Source organism: Pituophis catenifer, unplaced genomic scaffold (assembly GCF_029215685.1).
Source record: "Pituophis catenifer annectens isolate HBS135680 unplaced genomic scaffold, rPitCat1.0.hap2 SCAF_12, whole genome shotgun sequence".
NCBI classification, from domain to species: Eukaryota; Metazoa; Chordata; class Lepidosauria; order Squamata; family Colubridae; genus Pituophis; species Pituophis catenifer.
The window spans coordinates 19587679-19615440 of NW_027256892.1; the positions used below are offsets into that span (position 1 = coordinate 19587679).

Below are 27762 nucleotides of genomic sequence, written 5' to 3' on the forward strand. Positions count from 1 at the left end.
TCGCCACTACTACCGGTTTGCCTGAACCGATCCGAACCGGCTGAATACCACCAGTGGCAGTGGTGAAATCCATTTTTTATTACCGGTTCTGTGGGTGTGGCTTGATGGGCGTGGTTTGGTGGGTGTGGCAGGGGAGTGCAAAATCTCCACTCCCATCCCACTCCAGGGGAAGGATACTGCAAAATCCCCATTTCCTTCCCACTCCAGGGGAAGGATACTGCAAAATCCCCATTTCCTCCCCACTCCAGGGGAAGGATACTGCAAAATCTCCACTCCCACCCCACTCCAGGGGAAGGATACTGCAAAATCTCCACTCCCACCCCACTCCAGGGGAAGGATACTGCAAAATCCCCATTTCCTTCCCACTCCAGGGGAAGGATACTGCAAAATCCCCATTTCCTTCCAACTCCAGGGGAAGGATATTGCAAAATCTCCACTCCCACCCCACTCCAGGGGAAGGATACTGCAAAATCTCCACTCCCACCCCACTCCAGGGGAAGGATACTGCAAAATCCCCATTTCCTTCCCACTCCAGGGGAAGGATATTGCAAAATCTCCACTCCCCCCCCCACTCCAGGGGAAGGATATTGCAAAATCTCCACTCCCACCCCACTCCAGGGGAAGGATACTGCAAAATCTCCACTCCCACCCCACTCCAGGGGAAGGATGCTGCAAAATCTCCATTCCCACTCCATCCTGGGGGCCAGCAGAGGTGGTATTTGCCGGTTCTCTGAACTGCTCAAAATGTCCGCTACCAGTTCTCCTGAACCTGTCAGAACCTGGTGGATTTCACCCCTGACCAGTGGTCCTAGCTCATGTTTCCTTTTTCCCCTGTGTTTTCCCATTTCCAAATCCCCATATTTAAAAAACTCAAGTGGAGGAATATATAGTGCTGGGGAAAAAAAAAAAAACTAGAAACTGCACAACTAACAAACTATTTCCATAGCAACAGTGCAAAAACCAAGCCAAAACCTCCAGGCTACCTTTTCTGGTTGCACATTTTATATTCAGCCATGAAAATTTCTAGATTTTGAACGTGTTGTGACATATGGAAATTCTATCAAGAAGTCCCTCTCTCCTCCTCCCTGGGTGTCAGTGTAACTTAGTGTTATACTGGTATACTTAGTGGTACACAACTTAGTGGTATAATGATATACCCACATAGCCACACCCAACAGCCAGCATCGCCTTGCGCACTTTAAGAAGCAGGATGGCACAGAATGCCCAATGCCGTAGGTGAAATCATACCAGGAGAGGCAAAATGTATCACAGTTTGGCAACTTTAAGATGTCTGGACTTGTTGTAGCTCCGTCCTCCGAGCCTATCTTATCGGAGGAAGAAGGCTCCGAACATGAAGGAGAGGAGCCGGCCAGGCCTCCTTCTCCAGGCCCCTCCTCTCTGGCAATGCCTCAGGTGTCTCCCGAAGGAGAAGAGATTGACCAGGAGCCAGGTGTCTCTGATGACAGTGATGTGGGTGATAAGTCGTTCCTGGATCCACGCCAATGAAGGCGAGATAAACGTTTGCAGCAGATGAGGAGGCGTGTCAGGGATTAAGCTGAGTCACTGGACCACACCCCACAGGCTATATAAGAGAGTGTGGTGGCCATTTAGACTCTGTGACAGACAAAGCTAACTTCTGGCTAGTCACTTTGTACAACGCCAAATCTGCTGAAGGTTTCATGTTTGAGCTGGACTGTTTTGAAAACTGTGTGCATTCGTTAGTGTTATCTGATGGAGGAACACTCCCTCTTCTTGTAGTAAAGCACTTGGCAGACAGTTATCGTATTGCTGCCGAGTTCCTGATAACGAACCTTGTGTGAGTACTTCTTTAACCCCTGGCTGGCTGTTTGTGTGTGGGTGGGGATGGGGACAGAACAGGACTTCAACTCCCAGAATGCCCTCTAGCCAGAATACCCATTCAGATATACCACATTTTTAGGAGTATAAGACGCACCAGAGTATAAGACGCACCTACCTTTTTTGGTGAGGAAACAAAGAAAAAGAAATCTCCCTCTGCCTATGTCTCTGAGCAATTTTGCCTTGTTGCAGCAAACAGCCTGCTTTTACTTTCAGTTTCGTTTTCAGCATAGCTTGATTAGCACAAGGGGAAAAAAAAATCTGCTCCAGCAATTTTCTTGCCTGCAGCAGAGCCCTGCACAAAACAGCTGAGAGCAAATCAGCTGAGTGTTGGGAGGCCGATCCAATCAACTTGTACTAATTAGGCTGTGCTGAAGCTGAAAGGAACTGCTTTTTCTTGCTCTTTGCTTGCAAGGAGGTAAGTGCTGTAAGGCAGAGGCCAAAGAGTAGGGGCCAGTGGGTGGGCGGGGCTACATTCGGTTTATAAGACACACCTAAATTTTCACCCTCTTTTATGGGGGAAAAAAGTGCCTCTTATACTCCGAAAAATACGGTCCTCAGCACTGCTACCATGGTGGCTTTGTCAAATAGTAAAACACCTGCCCCAGGGGTGAAATCTACTTACCTTCCTTACCGGTTCGGAAGCGCACGTGCCATGCGCAGACCTTCTGTGCATGTGCAAAACCTTCTGCGCATGTGCAGAAGATAAAAAACACATTACTTCCTGGTTAAAACCAGGAAGTAATGACACCCGGGTGGGTGGGCGGAGCTTCACCCCACCATCGCTACGGGATCACGAAACCACCGGCCAAGATCGCTACCGGATCGGGCGATCCGGTCCGATCCGGGAGCATTTCACCCCTGGCCTGCCCCCAAATAACTGAAATGATCAAACATGACACAGGGAAGAAATATACGTAAATCTCCTGTGCACACTGGCTGGCCCAATTACCCTGAAGAGCAGCTTGGAATCTTGAAATCAATCAGTGAATCAAAGAGAGAAATTTGCTTTGTAGCTATTAAGAATACTTGTTCATTTCCTGCTGCCACTGATTAACAAATGGCTCTACAAGGCCATCCAAGCAACGAGGTTTCCTTCTGGTTCCCAACAAGGGACTCCATGATGCTCTGTATGACTGGTTGTTTTCTTGAAGACGTTTCATTACCCAACTGATGATGTTATCCATTGAATCATGCGTCTACGGAGATTCTCACTCATCCAGGTCATGGTTTGTCTATTCTATTCTATTCTATTCTATTCTATTCTATTCTATTCTATTCTATTCTATTCTATTCTATTCTATTCTATTCTATTCTATTCTATTCTACTCTACTCTACTCTACTCTACTCTACTCTACTCTACTCTATTCTTCATTCCAATATTCTCTACTCTACTCTACTCTACTCTACTCTACTCTACTCTACTCTACTCTACTCTACTCTACTCTACTCTATTCTATTCTATTCTATTATCTCTACTCCTCTACTCTACTTTATTATTTTCCATTGCTAAGCCAGACAGTTGTTAAGTGAGTATTGTCCCATTTTACAAGATTTCTTGCCACCGTTGCCACAGTGAATCACTGCAATTGCTAAGTTAGTAACATGGTTGTTAAGTGAATCTGGTTTTCCCATTGACTTTGCTTGTCAGGACATCACAAAAGTGGGACCCCATGACCCCAGGACATTGCAACAGTGATAAATACATACCAGTTGCCAAGTGTCCAAATTTTTTATCATGTGACCATGGAGATGCTGCAACGGTCGTAAGTGTGAAAACAAGTCATAAGTTACTTTTTTCAGGGCCGTTGTAACCTTGAACCATCACTAAGCAAATGGTTGCAAGTTGAGGACTTATCTATATAAGGAAGTAATAAGTTCTGTGTTCATTCCAGTTGCATCTACTTCAAATACAACAGAATAACAGAGTTGGAAGGGACCTTGGAGGTCTTCTAGTCCAACCCCCTGCTTAGGCAGGAAACCCTAACACCACTTCAGACAAATGGTTATCCAACATCTTCTTAAAAACTTCCAGTGTTGGAGAATTCACAACTTCTGGAGGCCAGTTGTTCCACTGATTAATTGTTCTCACTGTCAGGAAATTCTTCCTTAGTTCTAGGTTGCTTCTCTCTGGATTAGTTTCCATCCATTGCTTCTTGTCCTGCCCTTAGGGGCTTTGGAGAATAGCTTGACTCCCTCTTCTTTGGGGCAGCCCCCGAGATATTGGAACATTGCTATCATGTCTCCCCTAGTCCTTCTTTTCATTAAACTAGACATACCCAGTTCCTGCAACCGTTCTTCATATGTTTTAGCCTCCAGCCCCCTAAACATCTTTGTTGCTCTTCTCTGCACTCTTTCTAGAGTCTCAACATCTTTTCTACATCGTGGTGACCAAAACTGGACGCATTATTCCAAGTGTCGCCTTCCCAAGGCCTTATAAAGTGGTATTAACACTTCACGTGATCTTGATTCTATCCCTCTGTTTATGCAGCCTAGAATTGTGTTGGCTTTTTTGGCAGCTGCTGCACACGGCTGCCTCCTATTTCAATGGTTGTCCACTAGGACTTCAAGATACTTGATTTAATTCTAATACAGGATGGGGCGATTTCAAATGTTCCAATTAAAACCCACCATTTTAAAGGTGGCTTTTGAGGGCGGTTTTAAAAACAGTGGGAGAGAGATAGAGATAGATAGATAGATAGATAGATAGATAAATAGATAGATAGATAGATAGATAGATGGGGGGGGGGGGAGAGAGAGAGAGAGAATGAGAATCAGTGCAGTGCAATATAATTTTTTTTGGATGAGACTCTGTGCTTTGCTTTGATATGAACACCTGGCAACAGGTTATCATTAAAGATTGTCTGGAGAAACGTGTATCAAATCCTGGCAATTCTGCCACTGTAATTCTGATTTCTCTGAATAAGCCTCTTTAACACTTGGGGAAAGGAAGATGATAACCAAGAACAGACAACACAAAGCGAGCCAGGAATAAATACAGAGGGAATAAGATAGATTTGTGGGACAGCTACATGGTCGCATTTAAGAGCTAGTGCTCGGTTACCATGACAATCGCTAACAACATTCATCCATCCTTTGCAACCTTTAGATTTCCAGAAACGCCAAATTACTGGACACCTGGCAATCATCTTTGTCTCCCCAAGCTTATCTGAGAAATTACAGCAAGGAGTTATTAAAGGGTGGGGGGGGTGGTGGAGGCTGACAGTTACATTTCCCTACTGATTTGTAAAACAGACCGCATTGCAATGTGTGCCCGACTCAATCACTGCCACATATGCATTTCTTTTTTGCATTTGGAGGCACAACTGTGCAACTCCGATTTCTAGCTCTTTCAGCTGAAAAGGTGCACTAATTCTCTCTCAAATATCCCTTAAGAGTTTTACACAATATATTTTATTCATTATCTCGCAGTCATGACAATTGCAGTATTAAAACCCTTTCCTTCCTTCCTTCCTTCCTTCCTTCCTTCCTTCCTTCCTTCCTTCCTTTTTTCTTTCGTTCCTTCCTTCTTTCCTTCCTTCTTCCTTCCTTCCTTCTTTCTTTCCTTCCTTCCTTCTTTTCTTCCCTCCCTGTCTCCTTCCTTCTTTCTTTCCTTCCTTCCTTCCTTCCTTCCTTTTTTCTTTCCTTCCTTCCTTCCTTCCTTCCTTCCTTCCTTCCTTCTTTCTTTCCTTCCTTCCTTCCTTCCTTCCTTCCTTCCTTCCTTCCTTCCTTCCTTCCTTTCTTTCTTTCTTTCTTTCTTTCTTTCTCTTGCTTTCTTTCTCTTGCTTTCCTTCCTTCCTTCCTTCCTTTTTCTTCTCATGCTTTTCTCCTGAAGGACTGAAGGTTTTTTTAAAAAAAAAAATAGAAAGAAGCTAAAAATTAAGCTATTAGTAGCCTCAACAATATTGTATTCCTTCCAAGTCAAAATACTAAATGAGAAGGAAGGAAAGAAGGAAGGAAGGAAGGAAGGAAGGAAAGAAGACTATTATATTTCTCCCTTTTTTCTAGACTATCCATCCATCCTTCCATCCGTCCTTTTGCTTATTATCAATGACCAACAAGATAGAAATATATCAGAAATTATCAATCGAAAGCAGTATATCAGATTATATACACTAAAATGTTAGCATTAAAGGAAAAAAGGGAGGAAATGGTTAAAATGAAACATAAAAAGAAAATATAAATAAATTGAACTAAGACTTTGAACTAAGAAGAAATTTCCTGACAGTTAGAACAATTAATCAGTGGAAGGACTTGCCTCCAGAAGTTGTGAATGCTCCAAAACTGGAAGTTTTTAAGAAGTGATTGGAAAACCATTTGTCTGAAATTATATAGGGTTTCCTGCTTGAGCAGGAAGTTGGATTAGAAGTCCTCTCAGATCCCTTCCAACTCTGTTATTCTCTTATTCTGTTAAAAAAAAAACCTAGCAAATAAATAAATAAGGAATAGGAAACTTCATAATATCATCACTCAAGATTAGGACATGTTTTGCCTTCTTATGGAAATCACCGCACTTAACAACTTAGCCAGTTTATTGATGTCAGCAGGTTACAAGTCTGAAAGAACCAGCTCTCCTTCAAAAGAGATTCGGCTTTTGTTAGACAATAGTAGAGGCACAACTGCATGTAAATTATCACCACACACAGAACAATATAACTCAGTCTTGGGTTTGTTTAGACCGCAAGGGCAGCGTGTGGCCAGCGACAGAAATCCTACTGATTCTAATACTATAGTGGCCAAGACATTGAAATAAGTAAAAACGCTACAGTTGTTGGGCGAACAAGACTAAATCTAAAAGTTTTCCAAGTTGGAACCCACCGATGAGAGCTCCAAATCCTTCTGCCTTGCAATGTTCAACCCTCTTTTTTTTTTTTTTTAATTTGATTTATATGCCGCCCTTCTCCAAAGACTCAGGGCGGCTTACAAGGCGTTAAGCAATAGCCTTCATACTTTTGTATATTTATACAAAGTCAGCTTATTGCCCCCACAATCTGGGTCCTCATTTCACCTACCTTTGAAAGGATGGAAGGCTAAGTCAGCCTTGAGCCTGGTGAGATTTGAACTTGCAGTAATTGCAGGCAGCTGATGTTAATAACAGTGCTTTAGTCTGCTGCGCTACTAGGGCTCAGGTCTTTGATAGATTCAACAGAAGCCAAGTTTGTTTAACAGAATAACAGAGTTGGAAGTGGAAGAAACTGATGGTTGGTTTTTGCCAAGAAAGCAATATTTGAGAGACATGGGTTTAAAAGTTCAGTAGGACATTGGGACCCTAAGGGTAAAAAGTCTAAGACTGGAAAACAGGAAGGGTCTGCTATTCCGATAATAAACGAGTCAGCTTGGACAAGTTAACAGTTTTAACCACCCAGCCTAGTAATATATAATTAACCGCTTGCCTCAATTTATTACGCTTATGCTGCAAGGATTGTAAGGAAACATAGGTTAAGAAATAAATTAAAAAAGGACAAAAGGTAGTCTGGAAAAAGGGCAAAAGGTGGGGAAACAGATTAAGCGTGGGGAAATTCATGGAGAGGCAGGTGTTCTGGGAAGATTGCAACCCTGTGGTCTTTGTCAAGGGGGGCTGCAGGGAGGGATTTGTGGTTCGAGTGGGGGGAATAAAAAAACTGAAGAAATGTGTTACCTGTTAGCCATCTGCTCTTGCAAGAACGTATTATACATGCAATAAACTGCTTGCTGCTTCACTTTATGACTCTGTCAAATTTCTGACTGGGGGGGGCGGTTTCTCACAGAAGGAACCTTGGAGGTCTTCTAGTCCACCCCCCTTCCCCGCTCAAGCAGGAGACCCTGTACCATTTCAGACAAACAGTTGTCCAATCTCTTCTTAAAAGCTTCCAGTGTTGGAGCATCCACAACTTCTAAAGGTGAGGTGTTCCACTGGTTCATTGTTATTACTGTCAGGAATAGAATAGAATAGAATAGAATAGAATAGAATAGAATAGAATAGAATAGAATAGAATAGAATAGAATAGAATGGAATGGAATGGAATGGAATGGAATGGAATGGAATGGAGTGGAGTGGAGTGGAGTGGAGTGGAGTGGAGTGGAGTGGAGTGGAGTGGAGTGGAGTGGAGTGGAGTGGAAGGGAAGGGAAGGGAAGGGAAGGGAGAGAGAGGAGAGGAGAGGAGAGGAGAGGAGAGGAGAGGAGAGGAGAAGAGAAGAGAAGAGAAGAGAAGAGAAGAGAAGAGAAGAGAAGAGAAGAGAAGAGAAGAGAAGAGAAGAGAAGAGAAGAGAAGAGAAGAGAAGAGAAGAGAAACCAAAAGGTCAGGAAAAGAAATAGAGTTGATAGGAAAGAAAGAAAGAAAGAAAGAAAGAAAGAAAGAAAGAAAGAAAGAAGAAAGAAAGAAAGAAAGAAAGAAAGAAAGAAAGAAAGAAAGAAAGAAAGAAAGAAAGAAAAAGAAAAGAAAGAAAGGTAGGTCAGGAAAAGAAATAGAGTTGATAGGAAAGAAAGAAAGAAGGAAAGAAGGAAGGAAGAAAGGAGAAGAGAAGAGAAGAGAAGAGAAGAGAAGAGAAGAGAAGAGAAGAGAAGAGAAGAGAAGAGAAGAGCTGGGAGGGACCTTGGAGGTCTTCTAGTCCAACCCTCTGCTCAGGCAGGAAACCCTTTACCATCTCAGACAAACGGTTGTCCAATCTCTTCTTAAAAGCCTCCAGTGTTGGAGCAGCCACAACTTCTGGAGGCAAGTCATTCCACTGATTAATTGTTCTAACTGTTTCACTGAGGAAAGCCCATAACTAACCAGGCTATTGAATTCTGGATCGCCTGTTGTTTTTAAACTTTGCACACACACACTACAAGCTCAGATAGAAAGCTACTGCCTTCACTGGAGCTTGCATTGCTACCACAGAATCATAGGGCAGGACGAGATTACAGATTAACAGAATGGGAAGGGACCTTATGGGTCATCTAGTCCAACACCCCACCCAAGCAGGAGACCCTACACTATTTCTGACAAATGGCAGTCCAGTCTCTTCTTGAAAGCTTCCAATGATGAAGCTCCCACAACTTATGAAGGCAACTCCTGTTCCATGGGTTGATTGTTCTCACTGTCAGGAAATTCCTTCTTATTTCCAGGTTGAATCTCTCCTTGTTCAGTTTCCATCCATTATTTCTTGTCTGGCCTTCGGGTGCTTTGGAAGATAGCTTGACCCCCTCCTCTCTGTGGCAGCCCCTCAAATATTGGAACCCTACTATCATGTCTCCCCCGGTCCTTCTCTTCACTAGACTAGCCAGGCCCAGTTCCTGCAACCGTTCTTCATATGTTCATATGTTCACATGAAGAGACCTTTTAGGTCTTGTAATCTAACCCCCTTGCCCAAGGCAGAAGTCTTTATACCATCTCTGACAAATCGTTGCCCAATCTTTTCTTGAAATCCTCCAATTTGATGTATTTAGATCCCTTGATCCTTCAGGGATCCAGTAGGTTTCAGAGCTTTGAAATCCTCATCCGGGAGGTCAAAGAGAATCCTTCTGATGGGACACAATCTGGACCGAAGCAAAACGAAATGCTGCTTCTTGTTTCAACCTCTTAAATTCAGTGGTGAAACCTAAAATTTGTTACTACCGGTTCTGTGGGCGTGGCTTGATCGGAGGGGGTAATGTGACTGGGTGGGCGTGGCCATTTTTTTTTTTTTTACCTTTTAAAACCATTTTTTCTACAACCTCTTCGGCGAAGAGATTGTAAAGAAATGCTTTCAAAAGGCTCTGACGATCCCAGCCGAGTTGCCTGATCGGCAGAGGTTTTTTTTAAAAAAATCGGCAGGCAACTCGGCTGGGATCGTCAGAGGCATTTTAAAAGCCTTTGAAGATCGCAGCTGAGCCGCGCGATCATCAGAGGCTTTTTTTTTTTTTTTTTTACTTTTAAAAGCATTTTTTGGCTGAAGAGAAAAATTTTTGTAGAAAAAATGCTTTTAAAAGTAAAAAAAAAAAAAAAAAAGCCTCTGATGATTGTGCGGCTCAGCTGGGCATGCGGGGGGTGGGGGTGGGCAGGGATTTTTGCTACCAGTTCTCCGAACCACCCGCCTCCATCGCTACCAAATTGGGCGATCCGGTCCGAACTGGGAGCATTTCACCCCTGCTTAAATTGTTTGCTTCCTAGAAGTTCTCCTCTCCCACAGCAACTCTGGAGAATGCAATAACCCTACTCTAAAGGAAAGTAGACCGAAATATATACCAAATGTACTAGACCACACGCCCCCCGAGTAATACTCATTAAATTGCATTATTATCACTGTACCCTTCCTCTCATTCACCAGGCTGCATCTCCTACCGGCCTTTGTTCAGTCAAACCTTCGACTTAAAGCACAGAGTTTTATGCAGCTGCCTTTCTGACTCATTCTCAAAAGCTTCAGCCATTAAGAACAAGTGGAACAAACCAGGCCCCGAAGGCAGAGACATCCATCTTCGCCGTGACTCATGAAGATGCACTTCTAAAAATAACAAATGCAGATAATAGATTCTCACATGCAGGGCCCTGGCAACCCAATCTAGCAGGCTTCAAATTGGATTATTGTGCTTTAAAATACAATTAGAGCTTTGAAAAAACCCTTGCTCAGTAGAAAGAGAGGGGGGAAAAAAGGACAATGTTTAAAGGAACAGAAGCATCAAAATGCCAAATTAATTATATTTACCGTAGAACAAAAGATCAAGAGTGGCTAAGTTTTTTTTTTCACGACTATTAAAAAATGTAGACATTGATCGTTTCATGCCACACTCTCTCCTTTCTCGCGAACTAGTAAAAAGAAGCTATGGTGGAACTTAACAAATTCCTAATTCATCCAGCAGTTTTTCCCAACAAGGGATCTGTTGGATTACTTCAGGAAATCCACAGACTGGAAGTAAGTCCAATGGGACTCATCTGGTCCAGGAATATAATTTAAAGAAGGGGTATCCAAGCTTGGCAACTTTTAAGACTTGTGGACTTCAACTCCCAGAATTCCCCAGCCAGACCACAGGTCTTACCCACAGAGAGAGTTGAAGTCCACGGGTTTACCAAGTGTTCAAATTTTAATCACCTGGCTGTGGGGATGCGGCAACGGTCATAAGTGTGAGGACAGGTTGTCAGTCACTTTTTCAGTGCCATTGTAACGTTGATGAATGGTTTGTCAAAGACTACCTGTAGAGGACTGGATTGTCATGCATCTTACATTGCATCAGCTGTCTGCAAAATGGTAGGGAGAACCGCAACAAAAGAAATTGTTCTTTGTTCCAAAATGCTTAAAGTTTAACAGTGAAATACGAGGAAGCATCAATGAAAGCTAACTGGCAGGAGGGAAAGGCTGGTGAGGTTCTTTTTCTTAAGTGAGCATTAATCTCCTTTGTAAAGGTAGAGTTGGTAAACTGCTGAGGATCATTATTTGGTTTTGAATAAATATTCTCTGCTGAAAAGAAGTGGCTTAAACAGAGTTGACAATATCAGCCAAGGATAAATGCTTTAAAAAATAGCATTTTCAAGCCAAGAACTGCATTCAAGCTTTCTGGAGGTGTGAAAGCCAGTGGAGATTTAAGCCCCTATTTGCGTATGACATCTGGGAGATACGGATCAAATCTTTTCATATCACAGCTTAGGTTTTAAATTTCTCAAGCTCTCTTATTTCTTGATGTTTTCTACTTCTTATCTTAGCCGGAAGGAAGGAAGGAAGGAAGGAAGGAAGGAAGGAAGGAAGGAAGGAAGGAAGGAAGGAAGGAAGGAAGGAAGGAAGGAAAATTTAGGGAGAGAGAGAGAGGGAAGGAACAAAGGAGGGAGGAAAGAAAGGAAGGAAGGAAGACAAATTTAGGAAGAAGGAAGGAGGGAGGGAGGGAGGGAGGGAGGGAAGGAAGGAAGGAAGGAAGGAAGGAAGGAAGGAAGGAAGGAAGGAAGGAAGGATGGAAAATTTAGGGAGAGAGAGAGGGAAGGAACAAAGGAGGGAGGGAAAAAAGAAAGAAAGGAAGGAAAACAAATTTAGGAAGAAAGAAGGAAGGAAGGAAGGAAGGAAGGAAGGAAGGAAGGAAGGAAGGAAGGAAGGAAGGGAAGAAGGAAAATTTAGGGAGGGAGAGAGGGAAGGATCAAAGGAGGGAGGGAAGAAAGAAAGAAAGGAAGAAAGACAAATTTAGGAAAAAGGAAGGAAGGAGGGAGGGAAGGAAGGAAGGAAGGAAGACAAATTTAGGAAGAAGGAAGGAAGGAGGGAAGGAAGAAAGGAAGGAAAGAAGGAAGAAAAGAAGGAAGGAAGGAAAATTTAGGAGGAGAAAGAGGGAAGGATAAAAGGAGGGAGAGAAGAAAGAAAGAAAATTTAGGGAGAGAGAGAGGGAAGGAACAAAGGAGGGAGGAAAGAAAGGAAGGAAGGAAGACAAATTTAGGAAGAAGGAAGGAAGGAAGGAAGGAAGGAAGGAAGGAAGGAAGGAAGGAAGGAAGGAAGGAAGGAAGGAAAATTTAGGGGGAGAGAGAGGGAAGGATCAAAGGAGGGAGGGAAGAAAGAAAGGAAGGAAGGAAGACAAATTTAGGAAGAAGAAAAGAAGGAAGGAAGGAAGGAAGGAAGGAAGGAAGGAAGGAAGGAAGGAAGGAGGGAGGGAGGGAGGGGGAGGGAGGGAAGGAAGGATAATTTTTGACGCATACACTAGCCTGAGGAGCACATCCTTCCATGATAATCTTTTCTGGTATCCAGAATATATGGCTACAGGCTACTGCAAGAGATATAATGGATTTCCAATAGACTGAGACACACTGGAAACTGAGCTGAATCTCAACAGTCTAATGCAGCCCAGTGAGGCAGTAAATTTTCCTTTGACTTGACACATTAATATAGAAGTACAGTGTGGTCTATCAAAGGGAGGTTGTCATAGTCCATAAGATGTAAAAGGGTTGTGGGGGCAGGGAGAGGAAGAAGCACTCAGTATTCCAAATGTGAAAAGCCCAGGCAACAAGAGAGAAATATATATATATATATATAGCTATGGCAATGCAAAACCTTGAAACAACTTGTATTTCTGAGTCGTGCCTGCCTAATTTGGTTTCTTAAAAACCTTTGATAGGCTGGCAAAAGGAATATGCTTTTCTATTATTTCAGTAAGTCTGGCTGCCTCTGTCCTCCTTTTGGTTTCTCCTAAGCTGTGGAAGAAAGTAGCATGGTGCAGAAACCTAGTTTTGCAATGGAGTATTCCCATTTCCCTCCATCTTGGTGTCTTCCATTCATTTGCAGGTTAAGGATATAGTTGTTTGTTTTTGTTGTTAGGTTGCTAAATCATGCCCGACCCTTCACAACCACATGGACCATAGCATGCCAGGCCCCCTGTCCTCCATTGTCTGCCAGAGTTTGTTCCAAATTCATGTTTGTTGCGTTGGTGACACTATCTAACCATCTCATCCTCTGTTGTCCCCTTCTCCTTCCATCTTTCCCGTCATCGGGGCCTTTTCCAACAAGTCCTCTCTTCTCATTTAGGTGGCCAAAGTATTTGAGCTTCAGCTACAGTATCTTCATTTATCCAATATGGATAAAGATATATCTCTACATCTCTATATCTCTACATCTACATCTACATGTACATCTACATCAATGGTGGGTTTCAAAATTTTTTTACTACCGGTTCTGTGGGTGTGGCTTGGTGAGTGTGGCATGGCTTGGTGGGCGTGGCAGGAGAAGGATACAGTAAAATCTCCATTCCCTCCCCACTCCAGGGGAAGGATATTGTAAAATCTCCATTCCCACTCCACTCCAGGGGAAGGATACTGTAAAATCGCCATTCCCTCCCCAATCCAGGGGAAGGTTACTGCAAAATCCCTATTTCCTCCCGATCAGCGGGGACTTGGGAGGCAGAGAATAGATGGGGGCAGGGCCAGTCAGAATTTTTACTACCAGTTCTCCGAATTACTCAAACTTTCCACTACCGGTTCTCTAGAATTGGTCAGAACCTGCAGAAGCCCACCTCTGATCTACATCTACATCTACATCTACATCTACATCTACATCTACATCTACATCTACATCCATCCATCCTGTCTGTCTGTCTGTCTGTCTGTCTGTCTGTCTGTCTGTCTGTCCGTCCGTCCGTCCGTCCGTCCATCCATCCATCCATCCATCCATCCATCATCTATCTATTCATCCATCTAATCTCTCTATCTATCCATCCTATCTCTGTCTGTCTGTCTGTCTGTCTGTCTGTCTGTCTCTCTCTCTCTCTCTCTCTCTCTCTCATCTATCATCTATCATCTATCATCTATCTATCTGCTTAACTGCCTCAAATTTCTTTGTTGTGGGTCACGGATGTACGTTAGCACTCTGGCATGGTTATAAAAACCAAGGAGGACAAAATGAATCGACTTAAAACTGGAATAATTTCATTCCGTTTCTCTGCCTGCACTTTTGACAGACAATTTCAAAAGACCATTCCTGTGACACTTTTTTTCTTTTTTCTTCTTCTTTTTTTTAAAAATCTGTTTTAATCAAATAGCAGAATTGGAGACGGCGTGTGGCTTTTCCACAAGTGTCTGTTGATGGCATTTTATCAATACAGGTGGCATTTTCCTTGCGTGGATGAACTTTTCTGTCATTAATTAGGTGTTGATCGAGTTTGCTGGGGTCAGAATTGCTACAAGCGAAACATCACCACTGTAGGATAACTTATCCTTCATTTTAATATTTGTGTATGAAGTTTTGGGTTTTGCACCAACCTAATGCATTCTAACTGAGAGAGATGGGCAGTGAAGAAATAGGTAAAATAAATTAACAAATAAATACAGGTACTCCTCAACGTACGACCACAATTGAGCCCGCATGTCTCTTGCTACCTGAAACATTTAAGTGAGTTTTGCCCCATTTTACAACTTTTCTTGCCAAATGAATCACTGCGGGTGGTAAATTAGTATCACGGTTGTTAAGTGAAACTTAACAACATTTTTTTACGTGCTTTCGAACTGCTAGTTGGCAGAAGCTGGGACAAGTAACGGGAGCTCGCCCCGTTACGCGGCGCTAGGGATTCAAACCACTGAACTGCCGACCTTTCGATCGACAAGCTCAGCGTCTTTAGCCGCTGAGCGCGTCCCTTATGTGTGATATTATGGGATGCAAATATGTAACATGTTTGACTATGTGTAACTGATTTCCTACGCAAAGGGGAGGTTACTTTTATTCTGTCCAATCAACTTTCCTCTTGCATTTTCTTTGTTGTGTTAACTATAAAAAGGAGGGAAACGTGGGGCTGGAGGTTCTGGCTTCCTTTTTTTTCATAGAGAGACCCCATTTCATCAGGGTACCCTAATAAACTGCTTTTAAATGATCTTCCGAATGCGTTGCTTATTGGGAAGGTAAACTGAGGAAGAACCTAGAGCCAGATTTGGCTTTCACATGAATTAAGATTTCAGGATTTTTTTCCTCTCTAGGAAGGGTGCTTTAATCACAAAGACTGGAGAGAGAGAGAGAGAGACAGAAAAAAAGAATGCATATTACTGAGAAAGAAAAGGGAATGGAATTGTTTGCAAAATGGAAACACAGAAAGTCTTTCTGTCTTTTTACCGACCTCCCCAGGCCGAGGCCTTTTGTAATCCCTGTCCTGTATAGATCAGTCTAAGTAGGAGGCCTTTCAGTCTGTGAATTATACAAAAAAAAAGAGCAACTTGTTCAAACATCCCCTGCTTTTCCCCAGAACTGATAGATACGAACAGACCCTGCCAAAGTTAAATCTGCATAAGAAAAATATTGTGTAGGAATATTTCAAAGATTGTCGTGTGGACAAAGGAACATGGACAGCACTTTCTTCCTGTTTACTCTTCTTTCTTTCTAAATTCATCTCCTTTTCTTTGCACTCTCTCTCTCTCTCTCTCTCTCTCTCTCTCTCTCTCTCTCTCTCCCTCTCTCTCTCTCTCTCTCTCTCGCCTTTCATCAAGTGCTTGGTTTCTAAATCTATCCTGAAAATCACATTAAAATATCCCTATTATAACCAGCAGCCATATACCAAGCTGAGCCCTTCAACAGCTCTGGGGAAAAAAACACCAGCTTCTTAAGAACGTGCAAATATTGAAAAGCATAGCAAAGTCATAACTCAAGATGGGCCTTGAGGAAAAATTTAAAAAAATGAGTCCAGAGAAATTTTCTAAAGGACCACAAGATGCTAACCATTTCTTGGAAACTTCCTTCTAACTCTCTGCAATGGAAGTCACATCTGTTTGGCACTGCCTGCAGATGGCATTTGAGGAGGTAGGGAAGATTTTTTTTTTCTTTTTTTCAGCAGAAGGGCCAAATTTTTTTCCAGGTTAACCTTTGGAGAGCGTATCCTGATGGATAGTCCCTGCTGTTCCTTATTCACACATGCAAATGTAGAAGCCTTCATATGCATTCGCAAGAAAGGGTCGGCAGTATTGTCTGGGTTGCTACACATCCTCTTCATGAACTGTTTTCCTTGTTACCTTCTGGGAGGGGGCTTCGTGGTACCCAAAGCAGAACATCCAGATTCAGCCACAGTTTTGTTCCATGTAACATCAAGATTGTGAACTCTCAAGTTTCCTCTTTCTGCCATGTATTCAAGATGGACAGTGATTTGAGAGAGAGAGAGAGAGAGAGAGAGAGAGAGAGAGAGAGAGAGAGAGAGAGAGAGAGAGAGAGATTGATACAGTAGATATGATAGATACAGTAGATACGATAGATAGATAGACAGATAGATATAGATAGACAGGTAGATAGATACAGTAGATATGATAGATAGAGATAGATAGATAGATAGATAGATAGATAGATAGATAGATAGATAGATAGATAGAGATAGATAGATACAGTAGATATGATAAATAGATAGATAGATAGATAGATAGATAGATAGATAGATATAGATAGATACAGTAGATATGACAGATAAATAGATATAATAGATAGATAGATAGATAGATAGATAGATAGATAGATAGATAGATAGATAGATAGATAGAGAGAGAGAGAGAGAGAGAGAGAGAGAGAGAGATGTATATACATATGCATGTATTTATATGTATAAGGGACGCAGTGGCCCAGTGGCTAAGATGCTGAGCTTGTCGATCGAAAGGTCGGCAGTTCAGCGGTTCGAATCCCTAGTGCCGCGTAAGGGGGGTGAGCTCCCGTTACTTTTCCCAGCTTCTGCCAACCTAGCAGTTCGAAGCACGTAAAAAATGCAAGTAGAAAAATAGGGACCCCCTTTGGTGGGAAGGTAACAGCGTTCCGTGCACCTTTGGCATTGAGTCATGCTGGTCACATGACCACGGAGATGTCTTCAGACAGCGCTGGCTCTTCGTCTTTGAAACGGAGATATGAGCACTGCCTCCTAGAGTTGGGAACGACTAGCACATATGTATGAGGGGAACCTTTACCTTTACTATTTATACGTATGTTTGTAAATATATATGTATATGTATATGTATATGTATATGTATATGTATATGTATATGTATATGTATATGTATATGTATATGTATATGAATATGAATATGAATATGAATATGTATGTAGCATGTGTATATGTGTGTTATGTAGGTGTACACTTTTGAGAGCAGTCCCAAAGGTTCTTTTTCAAGAGGCAGGTGGACTTTCTGTTTTTTCTTTGAAGACATTTCACTTCTCATCCAAGAAGCTTCTTCTGCTCTGACTGAAGAATTCCACACCATCCAGTCAGAGCTGATGAAGCTTCTTGGATGAGAAGTGAAATGTCTTCAAAGAAAAAAAACCAGAAAGTCCACCTGCCTCTTGATAAAGCACCTTTGGGACAACCATGACTGAGAATCTCCATAGACTTTTGAGAGCAGGCTACAGAATTTCATTGTTAATGTGCGCCAGTGTGCCCACAGTAAACAATAAAATAAAATGACAATAAAAGTTATCTATGTATCTAAAGCAACCGTTTTTGACTGCATTTGCTGTCTTCACCTCCACAGACCATGAAATCCTCAGCATCCTCATTTGGGAATAAACCACCTTGAAGACAGTTAGGTTCGCTTCCAAACAAACTTCTGTAGACCTCAAACTTACGAACAAAACGCAACCCTCGGGAAGGAAGAGAGCACAAAACCGAAGTGAATTTGCGCTAGTCAACAAGCTAGGAACAAAGCGTGCCCAAAGTCCTCTCCTCTGAGTAATTCTGCGTAATTCCAGAAATGCACCTCTCAAGTGCACTTATGGCATTTGCGTTCCCTCCAAAATATGAAAAGGTAAAAATGAAATAAAAAGGTTCAGAGAGTTGGGAACAATAAAATCCATCAAATAAAATCAAGGAAATTGAAATCTCTTGGCACATATTCTGTAAGCAGAAGAAAAGGCTAAATTAGCCTAGTAAATTATTCAAAGTGAATCATGCTCAGAGCTCTAATATTTATATCACCTTTCATCTCAAAGTACTTTATAATGCTGAGTGTGGTACAAAATGCTTGGGATTATTAACAGCTAACTATGGGGCCCACCTCCTTTGTCAAGTTCATAAGATAGAAAAGTGCTCTTATACGGAATCCATCATCCAACCTAACTTTGAAGCAGGGCTTATTATCTCCTTTAATTCCAGCAAAATCATTAAATAAAACCGGGATTGGATCACGCTCGAATTTCTACCAACTCGCAGTAGGCAAAGAGGCAGCGGTGAAATCTGGCTGGATCTATCCGGTTCATGAAAACCTGTACCGCCGGGGGCAGGAGGCTCTGCCCACCCAATGGGATGTCATTACATCTCGTTTTTGACCTTCTGCACATGTGCAGAAGGTTTTGAGCATGCGCAGAATGTCAGGGTGCTGATTAATCCCATTCTGCTTTTGGGTAATCGCACCTTGATTTAGAGACGTGGATCGTGACTTTTCCCTTGAAGCATACTTTTGCAAGAAAATAAATCCCGAAGATATTTTCTAAGAAAAACTCATTTATTTGTTATAAAGAAAATAAAACATCTTACTAATCTAAATAATTACATTTTGGCAAAGTTCCTGCCGGCCACCTCTCTGCAGCCGGACTTCTTGGCAAGAGAACAAAGAAAAATGTGAAGTAGAAAGAAAAGAATGCGGACATGCGTAGTTAGCTTACTGATAAGAAAACTTGGCAAGCTACGGAAAGTCTGAAAGTCCAAAAATATGAGCTCATCTGGTAAATACAAAAACGCAGTGACACAAAAGAGGCACGTGTGAGTGTAGCGAGCGCACATGCGCTCACATTCCCGAACCAGTAGTGAAGGTAAGTGCATTTCACCGTGGCAAAGAGGTTTATCTGGTTCAATTTTGGTTAATATGTTTTAAATCTGCAGTGTAGGCAGCAGTTATATGCTCTCTAGGAAGAGCGTGGAATGTCTCAACTATGTCTTATGTCTAAGTATATTTACCTATGTTGTGTGGCTGTAATATTATTATCATTATTATCCATCCCATCTTTACTACCCATTCATATTGTTTTGGTGTCATTATCATGATTATCATTACTCTGTTGCGTTGTATATACACTGAGAACTTCTGCACTGAAGACAAATTCCTTGTGTGTCTTAATCATACTTGTCCAAATAAACCTATTCTGTTCTGTTCTGTTCTGTTCTGTTCTGTTCTGTTCTGTTCTGTTCTGTTCTATTCTATTCTATTCTATTCTATTCTATTCTACTCTACTCTACTCTACTCTACTCTACTCTACTCTACTCTACTCTACTCTACTCTACTCCAGTCCCATTCCTATTCCTACCAGTTTTCCTACCCGACCCTACCTTCTCTTCTCTTCTCTTCTCTTCTCTTCTCTTCTCTTCTCTTCTCTTCTCTTCTCTTCTCTTCTCTTCTCTTCTCTTCTCTCCTCTCCTCTCCTCTCCTCTCCTCTCCTCTCCTCTCCTCTCCTCTCCTCTCCTCTCCCCCTCCTCTCCCCTCCCCTCCATTCCATTCCACCCAACCGCACTCTACTCTACTCTACTCTACTCTACTCTACTCTACTCTACTCTACTCTACTCCACCTGAGAACCGAATAAAAGATTTTGAAGGAGGAGATCCATCCCCACAAATAACAAGCTACCACAACTCTTGTAATGTCACATTCCATGCTATTGTAAACCTAGGGTTATTAAGACGCTTTATACTCAGCTCCGAAGCCAAAACAACTTGCTTTTCTCCACTCTTAGGTTAAAAAGGAGACCATACTGCTTAATGACACATGTCTTACGTATTCATGACTTTATAAAAAAATGAGCTGGACTTTAGGCAGCCTAGGTAGCTTATCCTATTAAAAATAGAGTTGAAAATCAAAATAAAATGATTTTAAATAGGAATTAAGAATAGGAACAGTCACGGGGAAGCCCCAATGCCTTAGACCAGGGGTCAGCAACCTGCGGCTCTGGAGCCGCATGTGGCTCTTTCATCCCTCTGCTGCGGCTCCCTGTCACCGGTTGGCTCCACAATTGATAGGGCTTTCAGTTAGGACAAGTAGAGGAAAAAGGACGCCACGCTAGGAGGAGACATTATGGTGAGGGGTACCAGACTTCCGGTTGGCTCCAGAATTTATTTATTTATTTATTTATTTATTTATTTATTTATTTATTTATTTATTTATTTATTATATTTCTATACCGCCTTTCTCCCGTAGGACTCAAGGCGGTGTACAGTCAAGAAAAATATAGACACACAAACATCATAAAATTGCTAATTAAAATTATTACTTAGTTTGGTCAATTAAATAAAACCCAGAATTAGATCACATTTAAAAAATCATTCACATGTTCATATGTTTAGCCCCGCCTGTTGGAACATCAGGGTCTTGAGGGCACGGCGGAAAGCACGGAGATCAGGGATATTTTGTATCTCAGGGGGCAGTTTATTCCAAAGGGTTTGGAGCCCTCACAGAGAAGGCCCTCCCCCTGGGAGTCGCCAGTCGGCATAATTTGACTGACGGTACCCTGAGTAGTCCCTCCCTATGAGAACGAACTGGTCGGTGGGAGGCTATTGGTGGCAAAAGACGGTCTCGTAGGTACCCAGGTCCTAAGCCATGGAGTGGCTTAGGTGATAACTAACACCTTGAATCGCACCCGGAAGACCACCGGGAGCCAGTGCAGCTTGCGTAGGAGAGGTATTACATGGGCGTAATGAGCTGCGCCCATAATCACCCGCGCGGCTACGTTCTGGACCAGTTGGAGCCTCTGGGTGCTTTTCAAGGGGAGCCCCATGTAGAGAGCATTACAGTAGTCCATACGGGAGGTAACTAGGGCATGAGTTGAATTGACCGGGGGGCTTCCAGTTAGGGCCTTTGTGGGTCTTTGAGTGTTTAAGATTGCCGACCCCTGCCTTAGACGTATACATCCTATCTAAAGGAGGAGGATCTCTGTTGAAGAGTCCATAATGAAATCAAAGCCCAAGCTGACCATTGTGGGTTGACAAGCAAAGATTATTTTGGGACTGTACACTTTGTACATTGCAGTGGACATAGAAGCTTAAAGCCAGAAACAGTTTCATCTATGATGTGGCCAACTCAGTGGTACAGGTAGTCCTTGATTTATGAACCACAATGGATCCCAAAACTGACGTTGCTAAGCGAGAAATTTGTTAAGTGAGTTTTGCCCCAGTTTACGACTTTTTTTTTTAATTTGATGTATATGCCGCCCTTCTCCGGAGACTCAGGGCGGCTTACAATGCGTTAAGCAATAGCCTTCATCCTTTTGTATATTTTATACAAAGTCAGCTTATTGCCCCCACAAACTGGGTCCTCATTTAACCTACCTTAGAAAGGATGGAAGGCTGAGTCGACCTTGAGCCTGGTAAGATTCAAACCTGCAGTAATTGCAGGCAGCTGTGTTAATAACAGGGTGCTTTAAACCACTGTACTACCAAGGCTCCTTTTACGACTGTTGTTAAGTGAATCTGGCTTCCACATTGACTTTGCTGGTGAGAAGGTCATAAAAGGGGATTGGATGACCAGGGGTGAAATTCAGTTATCTTCGCTACCGGTTCACAAATGTGACGACGCACCAGTGGTGAGTTTTCCACGGTCCGGTCCGGTTCGCAAGAACCGGTAGTAAAACCAGAGAGAGGCTCCACCCACTGACCCGGACGTCATCATAGGTGATCTGCGCGATGCGAACCAGTAGTAAAGGTAAGTAGAACTCACCCCTGGCATACACGCCTCCTCTACGCATACACAGAGTCTTCTGCACATGCGCAGAGAGTCAAAAACGGGTATGTGATGACATCCGGGTAGGTGGGCGGAGCCTCCTGCCACTGGCGCTACCAGTGCGAGCCGCATAGAACCGGCTGAATTTCACCACTGTACAGGACCCTGGGACATGCATCCGTCATAAATATGGATGTGCTAAGCATCTGGATGTGACCATGGGGGATGTTGCAATGGTCGTAAGTGTGAAAAATGGTCATAAGTCATTTTTTTCAGTGCTGTCGTGACTTTGAACAGTCACTAAATGAAGTGTTCCCTGTACCAATCTGAACAGTAATACTGAGTGTGATTTTCAGAAAAAAAAAAGAATTTGAACTGTTTCTTCTCGGATTGCAGAGAAATAGGAATTGGGTTTTTTTTTTTTTTTGCATGATCATAAATCTCCCTGAATTAAGAAAATTAGAACCCCATGGATACAGTTTCTAAATTCGTCTTTTCCCTGAGATTCTAGCTTTCTATTTTTTACCTCCAAGAAAGAGCCTTTCTCCTCAATCAACATCCAACCCCTAAATAAATATTCCGTGTGATATTACTGAATGTGTAGATCAGCTCTTAGCTTGAAATAGTCAGAAAGTGTTAATTAGGTAGGAAAATTAGCTTCCATTTTAAGCTATTTTTCTACGTCAGTTTAACATATACGGAGGTATAAAGCCTGACAATGATAAAAAAAAAAAATCCTATATTTTTAAAGACATACCGTTCCTCAAAAGCTTATGATTCGTTTTTTTTTTTAAAAAAAATAAGTCTTTGATTGGTTTTATTCTTGATTAATTTGGGAATATTGTCTTTTCAAGGACAAACAGTATAGAACCCATCAAATGCTGCCCAGAGATTACACGAGGCGAAGTGAAGGCATAGAGACTTGTTAAGAATGGACTAGGATTTTACACGTTTTAAAATGAGTGAGATGATTGCAGTGTAAAAATAATCCTGAATTTATTATCACTGTATGAGATGACAGAGGTGCAAAAACACCACGCATGGAACAGGACCTCATTTTAATGTGGAAAAAAATATATGAAACCATGGGCAAAATTTGTACAAGCAGATGGTTAAACTCACACCTGGCACTTCCACAGCCATCTTTTCCTCTCTCTTTCCCCCACCCCCCGAATCATATGGATTCATTAATGAAAGCATCTGACTGCTAAAAAAAAATACACACCAAGAACAACCTTCCACCATTCTCAATTTATGGAGAAAAAAAAAGTTGGAAACATATTGTACATATTATCAACAGCTGTTGATCGTACAAACATACATACGATCAAAATACCATGCCTTTTTGAGATATGAACCCTGCAAACTGAATAAAGATAATTTACTGTAAGATTCCGAGGTCACAATGTAAGGATGAAAGGAATTTTAAACCAACTTTAAAGAAGATAAGGCTTGCCATACTGGGCAGAAAAGGGTGGAGAAGTTAATGATTTTAAAAGGCCAGTGTATTATTTCATGGAGTCATGGAAAACGCTGATGGAGAACATGGAATGATTGAGAGTTGATACTCAGTTTCTTAAAGGAATCATAGTATTATCATGGAAGAAGAGGAGGAGGAGGAGGAGGAGGAGGAGGAGGAGGAGGAGGTGGTGGTGGTGGTAGTAGAAGAAGAAGAAGAAGAAGAAGAAGAAGAAGAAGAAGAAGAAGAAGAAGAAGAAGAAGAAGAAGAAGAAGAGGAAGAGGAGGAGGAGGAGGAGGAGGTGGTGGTAGTAGTAGTAGTAGTAGTAGTAGTAGTAGTAGTAGTAGTAGAAGAAGAAGAAGAAGAAGAAGAAGAAGAAGAAGAAGAAGAAGAAGAAGAAGAAGACTCTATTTCTTCCTTTGTATTTGTATGTCTATCTTTGAAAATCTTCAATTTAGGCTTGTCTCCAGATGACTTTAAGGACTAGTCCCTGTAGTTTTGCCAACTTTTCTTCAACTTTGCCATCTCCTTCTTCCTCGGGCCTAGAGAACAAGATTGATTCTGTGCTTGGTAGGACTAGAACTCAGTTTCCTGGCTGAGTGTCCTTAACTACCAATCCACCTATCTTAATCTTAAATCTTAAAATATGTACTAGACAAATGTGTTGGTACTACAATTTCAAGAATTGGTACTACAGTTCCAAGAATTTTACATTACATTACAGCCAGTTTTCTGTCCAGAAGATCCAAGACCATGTGGTTAATTGTCCATTAAAATAATCTGGAAGTGGCACCATACTCCCCTAAATTTGCACTTCTTCATTTGTAACTTTCTTAGACGGAATTGGTAGGGTTGCAAACATATCCATATGTGTTATCATTTTTGTTGACAAGGCTCAGCAAATAATTCTTTGAATCAAACATTTTAGCAGAAGCTGGGAAAATCACCTAAATTTCACAATGAATCTTGCTGTCAGTTTACTGTCCAAATATGCTAAGATATATAAATTGTTGCAACAGAATAAATTGATTCAGTTCCTCCTGGTAGCTACTAAGTTTGTTATCATGAAACACTGGGAAACTAAAATGCATTTTTCTTTAGATCAGTGGCGTATAAAAATAGGTTGCATTGAATAAAAGATGAACGCAAGAACAAAGAGCTCTGTAAACCCCTACAATTAAGGAAGAATGTATTCGACTATGATCACATTTTTTTCCACCATATTAACAATGATTTTGCTAATAGATTGCTTTTGGATACATTTAACAATATTTTTTATTAAAGAATACATTATGTAGATGAGACTAATATAAACTCTAAAAAAAAAAAAAAGTAAAAGTGCCATGAAGAAAGAAAGAAAGAAAAAGTTTATGACTGGAAAAAAAGAAAAGTGATTTGTCCCAGCAAGTATAAATAACTCCTAACAATGTATCATCATTTTTAAATACAATCAACATATCTTCATCTAAATAACTCACTTCATTCTTTATAAATAAATCTTTAAAGCCTTATTATCCATCCTAATGAGCAAAAGGTCCATTAAGGATTACCAGAAATAATAATATATCTATTATAAACTTGACCTAATAAACACCGTGGAATTGCTTCCTTTTATGTTTATATCTCATTTCTACTTTTAAACAAATCCATGAAAGCCCATCATTCAAATCTCATCATAAAAAGTACCAGTTAACAACATAACTGTTTTAACTGTAATGCAATAAACCTAAAGTTCAACAATCGAACACTTTGCAATACAATCTATAAATAAAACCTTAACACATTATCACCCAGTCCTAATCTGAAAAAAAAAATCCATTACTGATTATCAGAAATAGTAACCTTTCTGTTTTGACCTTGGTCACATAAGACAACTTTATATTTCTTCCCATTGCTTCAAATAATTGTGGTCTTTAGTCACTTCAGATAATGTCCTAGTATTTGCTTTCTTTCCATTTTATCTTTGTCTCTTCTCACAAAATTGCTGACATTGACAAGTGTCATTTTGTAAATCTAACACAAAACATTCAACCAAGTCACTCTCCTGATCTATTTTTTGTGTGTCCTTTTTAGATATTAAAACATCAATCAGTTTCATTTGTATATTCAGAATTTCATCTGTAGCCTGTCATTCTGAAATCCATATTTACAACAATTTCAGTCTTATCCAGTAAAAATTGTTCAGGAACATAAATTAAATTCTGAGTCCATCATTCATAAATGTTACTCATTAGATCCATTGTTGAAGTATTTTGCTTCGTTCTGTATTAGTAAATGAAATTTAAGTATTTTTGTTTCTTCATTGACTGTAAACTTTATTTCCTTCTGGTACCCTCTAGTTTCCAACCTTTAGAAACATTAATAGTTTCCAATGGGAAGGATTCTTATATTTAATTTCAAATTTTTATTAAATCCATCTGGACCCTTAGTCCATTTATAACTATAAAAAACAACACTCCGTTCACCCTTTTGTTATTAATTCTGAAAAAAAGCAACAACTTTTTTTTCCCAAATGCTTAACCTTATACTTAAAACTTCTTTTATAAAAGATTGAAGGAAATTCACTCAGTGAATACCATAACATTTGCTGTTCTGGAGGTTCTCAATATTTAAGAAGCAATAAAAAATTAATTCCAATGTGATTTAGAAATGAGGATCAGCCAAACTTTATGTCCATAAAGGCTACAATGTGACTGTGAGATTATATTCTCAGCGATTTGACAAGAAGATTGCAAAAATGTTGATTCCTGCCTTCCTTCTGTTCACAAGAAGTAGCTGTCTGGAGTACCTGTGAGCAATCCCACAATCTCTCGTTTCTCCAGAGAGATTTTGTGAATCCAGATCCTACATCTGGGCAGGGCAACTTAATGTCATCCCTTCTTTAGTTCACCGTGGCCTCATTGGAACTCTTAGATTGCCTTTACATTCATGTACACATGAACCTGGGTGCTATAGTTGTTTTAAAAAGTTAATTCTCCATCCCTGTGCCGTGATGGTGCAGTGATTAGAATGCAGTATTGCAAATTTAACTCTGCATTCCACAGCCAGGAGTTCGGTCCTGACCGGCTCAATGTTAACTCAGCCTTCCATCCTTCCCAGCAGTGGTGGTATTCAGCCGGTTATATCCGGTTCGGGCGAAGAGGTAGCAGAGGCTGGGGTCACATTTGCGAACCGGTAGCAAAGGTAAGTGATTACCACCCATGCTTCCTGGGGTGGATAAAATGAGGACCCAGATTTTTAGGGACAATATGCTGACTCTGTAAACTGCTTGGATAGGGCTGTAAAGCACTATGAAGTGGTATATAAGTCTTAGTGCTATTGCTACTATATTTATATTTCCTGCTTTGTTTATAGAGATAGAGAGACAGAGAGACAGAGACACACACACACAGACACACAGAGAGAGAGAGAGAGGGAGAGGGAGAAAGAAAGAAAGAAAGAAAGAAAGAAAGAAAGAAAGAAAGAAAGAAAGAAAGAAAGAAAGAAAGAAAGAAAGAAAGAAAGAAAAAGAGATAGAGATTAACACATCTACCCCCACACTCACTTTCACACACTGGAAGACTTGAAAATAAAATGGTTTCCTGATGGATTCATCCCTGTGCAATTCAGTTAGTCCCATAAGGGTTAGCTGCCACTTTAGACATTTGATAGCTGAGAAAGAGGACACGGCAAGAGATAAGATCCCACATACTCAGCCGGGAAAGAATATTCAATATTTATCAGATGCTACCTCCTCACTAAATATAGAACAGAAGGAGTGCTCATCAGGCACATTTGTTAGCATTCCATAGTGCGGCGGGAACAATGAGAATGCGAGCGTCACTGAGGGAGAAAAATATATGATTATTGCCTGCTATCTTTTTCATTGTGTTAACATGTCCTCTGAGGCATAATACGCTTTATAACAGCTTGCCATGGCCTTGTCAGCGCACAAGCTGCCATTCCTTCAAAACATGTTGAAGAATGCAATATTGAAGAAAATGGGCTCCGCGCACTCCCCCATTGTTTTATAGAAAACAAGGCATTAAGCAATGGCAGTGCCAAGGGAGGCTGAGCTAACAGCACTGAAGTGAGTTACAGCACATTACCCAATGCAGATGACAGTGGGGAAGGGAGCACCCTCACTGCCTGTCAAGCTCTTCCTTCTCATTCTACTAATGGACAATCCCGAATAGGGTTCGCACCAAGGGTGAAATCTACTTACCTTCCCTACCAGTTCGGAAGTGCATGTGCACGTGCCGACTCTCTGCGCATGCGCAGCGAGTAAAAAACAGGTTACTTCCTGGTTAAAACCAGGAAGTAATGACGACTGGGTAAGTCGGCGGGGCCTCAAGCTGCAATCGCTACCGGTTCTCTGAACCACCGGCCGTCATCGCTATCGGTTCGGCCGAACCAG

At 41.4% G+C, this 27762-nt stretch overlaps 1 protein-coding gene across 4 annotated transcripts in view; it reads right to left on the bottom strand.

Moving 5' to 3' along the window:
• The window catches only part of LOC139323323 (opioid-binding protein/cell adhesion molecule), a 484189-nt gene that overhangs the window by 130211 nt on the left and 326216 nt on the right, over positions 1-27762 (bottom strand). The window lies entirely within an intron of this gene.